The sequence below is a fragment of the Panthera leo genome, chromosome D4 (genome assembly GCF_018350215.1).
Source record: "Panthera leo isolate Ple1 chromosome D4, P.leo_Ple1_pat1.1, whole genome shotgun sequence".
NCBI lineage: Eukaryota > Metazoa > Chordata > Mammalia > Carnivora > Felidae > Panthera > Panthera leo.
In genome coordinates, this window is record NC_056691.1 from 40,802,541 (window position 1) to 40,815,711 (window position 13,171).

Here is a 13,171-nt window from a genome sequence, read left to right on the forward strand (position 1 = left end):
ATGCTAAGTGTGGTACACACATATTTAGGGATTCAGTGTCCGTTTGGCTTCGTACTCGGTGCTGATGGGACAGACTGTTCAGAGAGCATGTGTCCTTTGATCATGCCGAGGAGAGGATCACTGTGCAGGATGTGGTAGTGTCCAACCATTCGGCCAACCTATACAGCCATCGCTAGAGCAGTAGGAGCTGCCCCCCGTCTGTCTCTTCCAAAATGGGAGGTTCCAAAATGGAAGGAGGAACAGTGAGCACGAGGGAATGGTGAAGAGGCTTACCCTTTCCCCTCCGGACCCGGGAGAGCAGGTGACTTATGCTCTCCCCCAGGAGAAAATTCAGTTCAGAAAAATGTAGTCTCTGAGCTCTGCTAGCATTTAGCTTCAATTTTATTGTCCGCAAAAGAAAAAAAAAGGTGTAGTCCTACCAATTTCTCAGGCTTGTAGTAGCATTAAGTGAGGCAATGCATGTCAAGTAGAGAACACAGTGCCTAGCCAAGAGAGCAGGCAGTGTATGGTAGCTGTTATGACTGCAGCCACTATGGGACCCTCGTAAAGAGGAAGCTAGCACCAGTGGCTTGTTTTCATTACTTTTATTTTTTATTTTTTTTTATTAAAATTTTTTTTAAGCTTTATTTATTTTTGAGAGAGAGAGGAAGAGAGAGCTAGTGTGAGTGGGGGAGGAGCAGAGAGAGGGAGACACAGAATCCGAAGCAGGCTCCAGGCTCGGAGCTGTCAGCACAGAGCCCGACGCGGGGCTCGAACTCACAAACCGTGAGATCATGACCTGAGCCGAAGTCAGATGCCCAACCGACTGAGCCACCCAGGCGCCCCTGTTTTCATTACTTTTAACGGTGTGTGTGTTTTACATGGAGGAATGGTTATTTAGGATCTTTTTCTCTCTATCTTTCCATTGGCTTCATATACTCTTCCTTGTTTCTTCAAAAGCTTTAAATAACTTTGATTAATATCAGCATCAGCTCCCTATTTACTTTTCCATGTTACTTGATGTTCCTGTGAGACCATGTCTCCAACGAAACCCTTTGTCTAAGCTCTTATGGCAAGTCCATACTATTGTTACCTGTGCTTTTATCTCCCAAACGATAGTGTTATCAGTCAACCAGAAAAAAATTAAAACACCTAGATTAGACAAGTTAGCTGTAGCTGAAAAGTCCAGTATAATGTGAATGCACAGGACTTTGTCATAAAAAATATGCTATCCATATTTTATAAAGATAATACCGATCACTCATTATCTTATACTTTGAATTTTTTCTCAATAATTAAGCTATGTAGGGGCACCTGGGTGGCGCAGTCGGTTAAGCGTCCGACTTCAGCCAGGTCACAATCTCGCGGTCCGTGAGTTCGAGCCCCGCGTCAGGCTCTGGGCTGATGGCTCGGAGCCTGGAGCCTGTTTCCGATTCTGTGTCTCCCTCTCTCTCTGCCCCTCCCCCGTTCATGCTCTGTCTCTCTCTGTCCCAAAAATAAATAAAAAACGTTGAAAAAAAATTAAAAAAAAAATAATTAAGCTATGTAATGCATTAAAAATATTTTTATGTTTATTTAGTTTTGGGAGAGAGAGAGAGAGCAGTGGAGGGGGCAGAGGATCCAAAGTGGGCTCTGTGCTGAGAATAGAGAGCTCAGTGCAGGGCTCGAGTTCACGAACCCTGAGATCGTGACCTGAGCCGAAGTCGGACACTTAACTGACTGACCCCCCCTCCCCCCCGGTGCCCCTGTAATGCATTTATTATCTGGCAAATATTAGCAGGCATGTAATAAATGTTTGTGTCTCCACCCTCATTCAATAATAAGCAACAAGGAACAATATAAATAGTTGACATTTGTTGAGTATTTATTCTGTACCAGTCACTGTGCTAGCCACTTTACATTTGCTATCTCATTTAATCCCTGCGACAACGGTATGAATAGGTGCTGTGATTTTCTCTCTTTTATAAAGGAAGGAGCTAAAGTTTATTGAGATGCAATAAATTGCTAGAGGTTACGTATCCAGTGAATAGGATCCATTCATGCTTTTTATTTCTGCCTTTTGTAAACCACGGCTTGCTGTGTGTGTGCGTGTGTGTGTGTGTGTGTGCGCGTCTTAAGATGGTCAAGAGGGAAAAAGAATAAAGGAAGGGTCCGTCTGTAGAATACAGTTTCATTTGTGAGGAAATAGCTGAGAGGATAGAACTGCAAAAGAGGCTAACTGGAAAAGTTACTTACTTTACTTTTTACTTACTGTGTATTTTGGCCTTTCACCTGTGAAGTGAAGATAACAAAAATTTCTGACTCCTAATGTTGGTGTGATGTTGAAATGGGTTAGCATATAAAGTGCTCAGAATAGTGACAGGTGCATTGTAAACGCTCAGCGTCTATTAGCTGTCCACTAACACGAAAGCTGCATGAGGCCAGGAACTTGGTTTTGTTCGCTGTTGCATAATTCTTTAGGATGAATGCGTGGGGTTGCTGCCTCTAAGGTTACGCACATTCGAAGGCTCTGATATACATTCCTCAAGTGTCACTGAAAAAGACTTCCAGTTTACTCCTAAATGACCTCTGTTAGGCTTTTAGTTTCCTTCTTAAAAGTTTGGTTCTTTATTTTCCATTACTAAAGGGAAGTGTTATCTCCTTTATATAATTTAGATCTTCCCTGATTTCAGATGCCCGTTGTCACTGGGTTCTTAATTTACAGAGTTGCCAGCATTTAGTCTAAGAGTCTCCATAGCGAGGTATAGAGAATATTTGGTGACTGCTGTTTGTTTCACAGATACTCTTTTTCATTTATTTCTGGGTGCATAGCTGTGCTCTGAGTGTTTGAGATTATTGGAAATCTGACCTTTTTGGTAATGTAATAAGGCGTCAAAAAGATTTTAAGCTTATCTAAAGTTGTTATCCAGGAGAGTGTGTGCAATTCTCTTTAACTTCTAAAATGAAAGTATCTTTTAAATGAAAGAACATAAAATGATTTTAGACTCAGGTGGTGGGGTCGAATGGAATGTTGAAACGCTACCCTCTTCAAAGGTTGGAAGGTACTGTCCAGAGAAGGGAAGAGCTGTTTGTCAGGCAAAAACAATTCGCTGGAAAAATCACAGGGTCCATGTGAGAATAAACACGTTTTGATGAAGAAGGCCATCTTACCTTACCTACCTGCTTGACAGCTGTAGTCTGTAGCTCACAGGTTATAAGTTGTGCCAGTGAGGACTCTAGATGTCCTAGGTTTGAGGCCTAACCTGAGGATGAACGTAAGAATCAGCGTGTTTGCTCTTGCTGTTGGCACCCACAAGAGTAAATGGCATTTTCTGAGGGAGTTGTCGGAAAACTGTCTGAGGTGAGCTGTCGGAAAAGCATTTTTGTTATTTGCTAGTTAAAAGTCGAGAATCCTTCTCTGAAGATTTGATAATTTCTTCAAAATCTCCTGGTAACTGAGCTGTAAGCAAGGCTGAATGAAACAAAACAGAAAGTTCAGTTGTTAATGTGTGCAGAGGACTGACTTTAAGACTGTGTTGCAAATTGGGATAACAATTAAATAATTAAGTGTGAGCGCTTCAACCTTGGCTGTGGTCATTATGAGTTAGACCTCATGGTCTTCGATCTGTTATCTGCTAAGAGTTTCGTTCTTGATGGCCCAGAAAACCTAGCGTGTCCATCATTATTGTGCAGTTTGATATTGTTGTTTGCCTTCTCACCCTCCCTCTTTCCCTTCCTCATTCCTTCCCTTCTGGTGCCTGTTTGATTTGCACTTTATTTTTTGGGTGGTGATGATGGTGGTGGAGTGGGGGAAGGAAATACATCAATCAGAATTCTAGAGCAGAATGGTAGAGTAACAATGTCAAATTATACTTTTTTTTTGGTTCAGATATTTTACCTGGTGATATATGCTACCATTCTTTTCTCAGTCCTTATACCTTATTTTTAAAGACTTATTGTAAAAAGAGAGTTTTTTTTTTTACATTTATTGTTAAAACATAGCTTGGGTACTGATGGCTAAGATTTCTAAAAACTGTTCAAGTAGGGAGTTATAAGAAGTTCTTTAAAAATATTTAGCAGATGAGATATTTTACATCTTGCATCATGGGTTTTATTTCAGATTGGTGGTAATCTGAAACACCAAGAGTGTTTTTGATTGTTGCTGGGACTTTCATCATTGCCTTTTGAAAAGGATAGGATGAGGGGTGCCTGGGTGGCTCAGCGGGTTAAGTGTCTGACTTTGGCTCAGGTCCGTGAGTTCGAACCCTGCGTTGGGCTCTGTGCTGACAGCCCAGAGCCTGGAGTCTGCTTTGGATTCTGTTCTCCCTCTCTCTGTCCCTTACTTGCTTGCTCTCTCTCTCTCTCTCTCTCTCTCCCTCTTTCAAAGATAAACATTAAAAAAATTTTTTTAAAAAGAAAGAAATGGACAGGATGACATATGAAGAGAAGGAAATGCATCTGTATTAAGCTTCTGCTGCACAAAAGCTTATATTGAGGAATCTCATAACTCCTTACTCCTTAACTCAGCTGAAAATATTCTAGAATTAGTCCCTCTGGAAGTGACCTGGTATCAGTGATCTGAACTGACACTAAGTAAAATCTGATAGGAATTCTTTAAAAACTAGGCATGATTCATAAAGTCCTTTTTCCAGTTTTTTTTTAAAGTTTATTCATTTATTTTTGAGAGAGACAGAGACAGCATGAGTGGGGAGAGGCAGAGAGAGAGAGAGAGAGAGAGAGAGAGAGAGAAACAGAGAGAGAGAATCCCAAGCAGGTTCCGCAATGTCAGCACAGAGCCCGATGCCGTGATCCATATCACGAAAGCAAGAGATCATGACCTGAGCCAAAACCAAGAGTAGACACTTGACCAACTGAGTCACCCAGGTGCCCCGTCCAGTTTTGTTTTTATCACTTCTTCCTTTGTTTATTTTAAGGAAGAATAATTAGGAAGAAGATAAAATCATAGCAGAGTCAGGATCCCAGAGGTTTGAAGAGGTTATGCAACTTTACTAGAAAGTAACAGGACCGGCTGTAGAACAGATGAAGTCCTTCCCCCTGTAGACACAAATCATACAGGTAGCAGGACTTGTCATTGTTTTGTCCAACTGTGTTTTTTGCAAGGAAATACACCATCCCTTCTTGTGAAGCATGAACAGGCTGACGGTGCTATTGGAGTTCTAGGAGAGGATCACTATTTTCTGTGAGCGATTGGCCCTTAGCTCTTCTGGTGCATCAGCTTGTCACCTGTAATGTAGCAGGATTCTCGCACATGGAATCGTGACAACGAGGCTTTTCTTTCTAGGAAGCAACTTTATTCCTGCCGGCACGACTCAGTTGGGTTTGTACCCAAAGAACTGAGCCCCGGATGCCATGTGGCATAGTTTTTTGTATATTTTCTACTTCTTTGTCTCTCATATATGGTAACACACACAAACATGCAGTCTCATTAAGTGGTCTCGTGTTACAAGGTCATAAGGGATGTTGTCATGTCTGCACATAGCCAAGTTACCTTGAGTTATTTTTTTCTTTAAAAAAAATGTTTTTTTTAAATGTCTTATTTTTTTTTGAGACAGAGAGAGACAGAGCATGAGCAGGGGAGGGGCAGAGAGAGAGGGAGACACAGAATCTGAAACAGGCTCCAGGCTCTGGGCTGTCAGCACAGAGCCCGACGCGGGGATCGAACTCACAAACCGCAAGATCATGACCTGAGCCGAAGTCGGACGCTTAACTGACTGAGCCACCCAGGCGCCCAGAGCTTTTTTTTTTTTCTTTCCTTAAGGAGGGGACCCTACCACCGTAACACAGAAGTGACAATATGTGCCCTACTGCATCTTGGGGCAATTATGAAGGTCATATGACATATATGGAGAAAGTTTAAAAATTAAACAGCACTAATAGGTATCTTTAAAAGTGTTTTCCTTTGAATATTTGGCATATAAACATTCCTGGATCAGGTGTGAGCTTGCTTCGTTTTCAATTTCAGGTTGAGATTTTTGTCCTTCTACAAACAGGCAAGTAAGTCCGATCATAGGGAAGTTGGCAATCGTGAATCCACAATTTTCCGTGTGTCGTTGAGTGTGCTGGAAACATCATGTTGATCAGAATAGGAATGACTTTACTAACAGCACAGTATTTGGAGGAGATAAGATAATTCTGTTTGCTTGGGAAAGAGGCGAACACCATCGTATTGGAGAAAGCCTATGTGGAGAGCCGGAATGCTTGGATTCAAGTTCTGTTTGCACTGTAGCCCGGAGCCCCCCATATCCTCTGCAGGTGAGGACGTGAAGCCCGTCCAGCTTTCACTCGCAGGACTGGGGAAATCAGACGGCCTAGTGTGCGTGCTAGGGTGCTTTTTTGCTGTAAAATGCTGTCTTAATATAAACTGTATTGGAGTGAGCTGCAAACAGGCCTGGGGGCAGGACAAGTGACTTCCGTCCATCGAGGAAAGTTTTAGTGTTTCAGCTCTTGGGGTTTTCGATTGATGACTTCTTTGGTACAACTGGCACTTGAGTAGCAGAACAGAATGTTCACAATCTTGGTGTTTCCTCACAGTTCAGAATAAAGCCCCAGTTAACACTTTGTACTTCCATTTAAAGAATTATTATACAAAGTAACTAAAGAATTACTAGGGGCTCCTGCGTGGCTCAGTCGATCAACTTTGCCTCAGGTCACGATCTCCCGGTTAGTGAGTGTTACTGAGTTCTTCGAGCCCCCGTGTCGGGCTCTGTGCTGACAGCTCAGAGCCTGGAACCTGCTTCAGATTCTGTGTCTCCCTCTCTCGCTGCCCCTCCCCTACTTGCTCTCTGTCTCTCTCTCAAAAATAAATAAACATTAAAAAAAAAAAACAAAAAAATAAGAATTACTACTGTTTTCATATTTTCTTTGAACTCTGTTGCCTTTATTTACACCATTTATATTTTTTAGAGGGACTTCAGATTCCGTCTCTGAAATGGTGACGATACTTGCCTGTGTGTGAAATGTTTCAGACACATTTAGTTAAAAACAAAAACACAAAACATGAAAGTACAGAGCATTTTATTTTTTTGGTTGCAACAGTCAGCTCCAAGTAGCTCCAAGTAGAAAAGCTGCTAAGTGATATGAACATAATTTCTTTGTCATTAATGTTAAGAGGCAAAAGCTGAATCCCAAACTTGACCCTTTCTCTAGCTTTTTTCCCCTCATTTTTGAAGACTATTTAAGTATAAGTATAACCTTACTAGATAATACCTCTTAATACTTATTATTGAGAGACGGAAGTCCGTGAGCACTTGAACTTTCAAATGCTGCCACAGAATTGCTATCATTTTAGCTGCTTGGACAAAAAACAGTGTTTGATGGACTGACTAGGGGAAGACCTGGAAAGGGAAGGGTTATCTACAAATTGAGTGAGTTTATTATGGCTTAGTGATTTGCTGATTGATTTCATTTGCTGTCAGTTAAGGCTCTCTTAATGTCAGTTTTCTTTGCATAATGCCTCGAAATAAAGACTGATAGAAGTTCTTCAGATTGATGCCGCTTATATAAACTGACCCTGATTTGCCCTATTTTACATGACAATTTAAGTGACGGCACTTAGAGGAAAATACAGCAATGAATATGCAACTTAAGGATTAAGGGAAATGCAGTGAATCATTCAGTCTCAAACTAGGTACAAAAGTAATTTCTGGTAATAATTCCACAGATACCTTCAGTTTTATTAAACAGACTGTTACTACTTTGATGTGTGTGTGTGTGTGTGTGTGTGTGTGTGTGTGTGTGTAAAGAGAAGGGGAGGGAGTTGAAATGAAAAAGGGAACTGAAAGTGACCCTAAATCTTTTCAAATTATGGTAACTCTTCCTCTCCCCACTTAAACTTGGAGTTGTTAGAATCACAGTTTAAAAAATATTTTATTTGAAGTTGCATACATGCTGTAATTAAGTAACCAATGAAATGTAGGGTGAGTAATTTTATAGCTTTAAATGCTTTTTGTTTGGTTTCAGAACCTTCTGGCAACAAGCAGTAGTACTCCTCCCCCCCCCCCCCCCCCCGCCCTGCAATGGCCAGAAGTCTCACCATGCTAACTAAAAAGAGGTATAACTTTTGGGAGGCAGATTAATTTAAGAAGTAACTCAATGAAGAAAACACGAAGTACTAATATTTTAACTCCTTTTCTAAGTGAGGGCTACTTAGCTCACGCTTTTCCCTTTTCTCTGGAGAGGATATGATACCACTTCCAGGTCACAGTGCTGTGTTTTGTTACGAGTGTATTGTATAATGCATATTAACCAACATGAGCCTGACTTGGTGTAACTTCATTAGGATTGAAAGGAGGACATAGGAAATAGGGCTCTGAAGTGAAGAAAGTTCAGGAATTCTGTTCATGTAGTGGGGGCTCTGCAAACCAACACTGAAGCCTAGGTGGTATCTGTGACATATTTAAAAGAGTCACACATTCTAGGGGTGCCTGGGTGGCTCAGTCGGTTAAGTGTCTGACTTTGGCTCAGGTCATGATTTCACCGTTTGTGAGTTCAAGCCCTGCGTCGGGCTCTGTACTGACAGCTCAGAGCCTGCGGCCTGCTTTAGATTCTGTGTGTGTGTCTCTCTCTCTCTCTCTCAAAAATAAATAAACATTTTAAAAAAATTTTAAAGAACAAAAACCCAAAAATGCCTAGGAATAAACCTAACCAATGAGGTGAAAAATCTATACACTGAAAACTATGGAAAGCTTATGAAAGAAATTGAAGAAGACACAAAGAAATGGAAAAAATTTCCATGCTCCTGGATAGGAAGAACAAATATTGTTAAAATGTCGATCCAACCCAAAGCAATCTACATATTCAACGCGACCCCTATCAAAGTAACACCAGCATTCTTCACAGAGCTAGAACAAATAATCCTAAAATTTGTATGGAACCAGAAAAGACCCTGAATAGCCAAAGCAACCTTGAAAAAGAAAACCAAAGCAGGAGGCATCACAATCCCGGACTTCAAGCTATACTACAAAGTTGTAATCATCAAGACAGTATGGTACTGGGACAAGAACAGACACTCAGATCAATGGAACACAATAGAGAACCCAGAAATGGACCCACAAACGTATGGCCAACTAATCTTTGACAAAGCAGGAAAGAATCTCTAATGGAATAAAGACAGTCTACAGCAAGTGGTGCTGGGAAAACTGGACAGCGACATGCAGAAGAATGAACCTGGATCACTTTCTTACACCATACACAAAAATAAACTCAAAGTGGATGAAAGACATCAATGTAAGACAGGAAGCCATCAAAATTCTCGAGGAGAAAGCAGGCAAAAACCTCTTTGATCTTGCCCGCAGCAATTTCTTACTCAACACGTCTCCAGAGGCAAGGGAAACAAAAGCAAAAATGAACTACTGGGACCTCATCAAAATAAAAAGCTTCTGCACAGAGAAAGAAACAATCAGCAAAACTAAAAGGCAACTGACGGAATTGGGAGAAGATATTTGCAAATGACATATCAGATAAAGGGTTAGCGTCCAAAATCTACAAAGAACTTATCAAACTCAACACCCAAAAAACAAATAATCCAGTGAAGAAATGGGCAAAAGACATGAATAGACACTTCTCCAAGGAAGACATCCAGAAGGCCAACCGACACATGAAAAAATGCTCCACATCACTCATCATCAGGGAAATACAAGTCAACACCACAATGAGATACCACCTGACACCTGTCAGAATGACTAACATTAACACCTCCGGCAACAACAGATGTTAGCGAGGATGCAGAGAAAGAGGATCTCTTTTGCATTGTTGGTGGGAATGCAAGGCAGTGCAGCCACTCTGGAAAACAGTGTGGAGGTTCCTCAAAAAATTAAAAATAGAACTACCCTATGACCCAGCAATTGCACTACTTGGCATTTATCCAAGGGGTACAGGTGTGCTGTTTCGAAGGGACACATGCCCGCCCCCCCACCATGTTTATAGCAGCACTATCAACAACAGCCAAAGTATGGCAAGAGCCCAAATGTCCATCAATGTTTGAATGGATAAAGAAGATGCAGCATATATGTACAATGGAGTATTATTCGGCAATCAAAAAGAATGAAATCTTGCCATTTGCAACTAGGTGGATGGAACTGGTGGGTATTATGCTAAGTGAAATTAGTCAGAGAAAGACAAAAATCATATGACTTCACTCATCTGCGGACTTTAAGAGACAAAACAGATGAACATAAGGGAAGGGAAACAAAAATAATATAAAAACAGGGAGGGGGTCAAAGCAGAAGAGACTCATAAATATGGAGAACAAACTGAGGGTTGCTGGAGGGGTTGTGGGAGGGGGGATGGGCTAAATGGGTAAGGGGCATTAAGGAATCTACTGAAATCATTACTTCACTATATACTAACTAATTTGGATGTAAATTTTAAAAAATAAAAAATAAAGTTAAATTAAAAAAAAATTTTTAAAGAGGCACATGTTCTGGATTTGCAAATAAGACTTAAAATGGTCTTTAGACCTTAGATCTTTGGTTGAATGATTACCTGGTGGAATGATTTGCCCAACAAATAAATAAATTTGTTTATATGAATTTATTCATTAAATTTATTTATTTATATAAATTTATTTATTTAAAAATGTTTATTTACTTATTTTGAGAGTGAGAGAGAGTGTGCAAGTGCCTGTGAAGAAGGGGCAGAGAGAGAGGGAGACAGAGAATCCCAAGCAGGCTCCACGCTGTCAATGCAGAGCCTGCTGTGGGGCTCGATCTCATAAACTGTGAGATCATGACCTGAGCCTAAATCAAGAGTCAGAGGCTCAACTGGCTGACCACCCAGATATCTCAACCACGAAATTTAAAGTCTAAAAGAACAAATTCCATGTTTTTAATCTTTCCAAAATTCAGAAGAAATGATGAAATCAAAACATGCAGTTTAACCTTGTACATTTATTATGTCATAGGACAAAATGGGAAAAAATAATCTTTATGAGACATTTAGCATAGCGTCTTAGGCAAAGCCCTCAAAAGATAAGTTATTATTATCTAGACAGTGTGTATGAGTTGAGGAATGTTAATTCTTTATCAAGTGAAAAGGAATTCTTTGAAAATGTTGGGGTATTTATAATTACTGCAAATTAAGAGGTTAAATGATTTCTTGTTAGCATTGAGTGGGAGATACAACCATGACTGATAAAGAGGAAATCCAGGAATTCTTAAAGATATTTTCCTTATTATGCCTTTGTGGTAGTATACTATGACAGGTGGATCCTGGATGTTAAAACCCATGACTAAGAGGCAAATGATCACAGGTAAAACTTTAGGGAAAGATTTGTTGATACAGAAGTTGCTAGTTTACCTCTGCAGGCATGAATGTCCGTTTAGATTGCATTCAGAACACTTACTACACAAGATGGTCATGTCCATCAAATTTCTGTGATTATAGATTCATACCATTCTGAATAATTACCTAAACATAAAACATAAATCTCTATACTTGCTAAATGACACCTTAAAAAGAAATGTATATCTAAAACTAACAATACAAACTAGAAAACTTCTGAAAAATTGCTCTCTGACACATCAAACTGTATACATATGTATACATACCACTTTTATTATCAAAAACATAGTACATGCAATAATACCCATTATAAGGATTTCATTACACCCCCAGATTTCTGTGCTTTTGTAGATACTAAGCCAAAGCCCAAGTCAAGTCTTCATCTGAAATGGAAGGTTCTTGCTTAATTCATTTATTTTTTAAAGAAAAGTAATATAAATAAAACCCTTAGTAAATAATTTTCTTAATAACGTCCTTTAGAAATAGTAAACCTTTTTTTGAAAGAAGCATCAGGTTTTGTTTTGTTTTTTTTGTTTTTATGTTCCAAGGATTAGCCAATACTATCTAATAAGACACGCTTTCTTTCATTTTTGAAAAGAGGAAAGTGGGATAACTTTTAAAACCACTCACTCCATCCTGCTCCTGTGTTCTCTGTCTCCCCCGGCTCATTCAGCCCCCATTGGAGGGACGAGTTGGAGCCCAGACAGGCTCCTCGTGGGGCACTAAAAGTGTTCCCAGCTGAAGTCGCAAGGGAGTGAGCTAGCGCATGGTGCAGGAGAATGGCTGGCCTTCTTTTTCACCGTAGGCTCCTTACTAGGTAGAAACACTTCTATGGGGATATTTGCTCTGGAAAACCCCCTCCTTTTCCTGCTGGTCACTACAGTGGACTTAAAGAAATAAGAAGGCAAAGAGCTTTTGCATACTACTTCACTTTTAAAATTTGATTTGATTTTGACATCCTGCCTTAATTTTTGTTTGTAATTCTTAGCAGATTAGTTAGAAACCATACATGTCTGCATGTGTGTGTGCGTATGTGTGTGCGTGTGTACGTTGATTTCTAACTCCACTGAAACTAGCAGAATATCACATCAGAGGGGCGCCTGGGTGGCTCAGTCAGTTAAGCATCGGACTCTTGATTTCAGTTCAGGTCACGATCTCACGGTTCGTGGGTTTGAGCCCTGCGTTGGGCTCCGTGCTGACAGTGTGGAGCCTGCTTGGGATTCTCTCTTTCTCTCTCTCTCTGCCCCTTCCCCCATGTTCATTCTCTCTCTCAAAATTAATAAATAAATTTTAAAAAATAAGCTTACACAATAAATCACTAAATAATTCATTAAAATCCTTTGTTCTTTTTATGTATGTAACTCCAGTGAAATCATGACCGTGTAAATATCAGTATATGTAGCAACAATCCCAAATGATACAATTTTTTCTTACAACACGAGAGTCGTTTTTCATCATTCAGGGCCGCAGCTCCACATCTGAAACTCTAACTCCACAACTATAAACTGGTGACTTGGAGGCAAAAGTCTGACCTGACCTAATCTTGTGGCAAAACCTGAGAAGAACTGACACGAGGCCATTTGTAGTTTTAGTTTAACCCCCTTAGTGTGGTTGTTGGAATGTTTTGAGATAGAATGGGTTTGATTATCGAGTGTGCTGCCCTAGCCTGATGAGAGTGGTACTTAATATATGGTGTATGCCCCATTTTCCCACATCCAAAAAAATCCTCCCAAACACGTCTGGTTCCAAGGTTTCAAGGAAAGGGTTGTGGGAACCACACCAACATGGTAAAACAGATCCCACACAAATAATGCATCGTATGGCTACAGTGCAAGCTTTTTGTTTGTCTTATAATGAGGTACGTTCAGCCTATGGGATGATTCTGTTGCTTTGTTTTGTTTTGAGTATAGTT

The 13,171-nt window shown here is 40.2% G+C and overlaps 1 protein-coding gene across 8 annotated transcripts in view; it reads left to right on the top strand.

Annotated features, from left to right (window-relative positions):
• CCDC171 (coiled-coil domain containing 171) overlaps positions 1-13,171 on the top strand; it is a 302,971-nt gene that overhangs the window by 227,598 nt on the left and 62,202 nt on the right. The gene's annotated exons all lie outside the window — the stretch shown is intronic.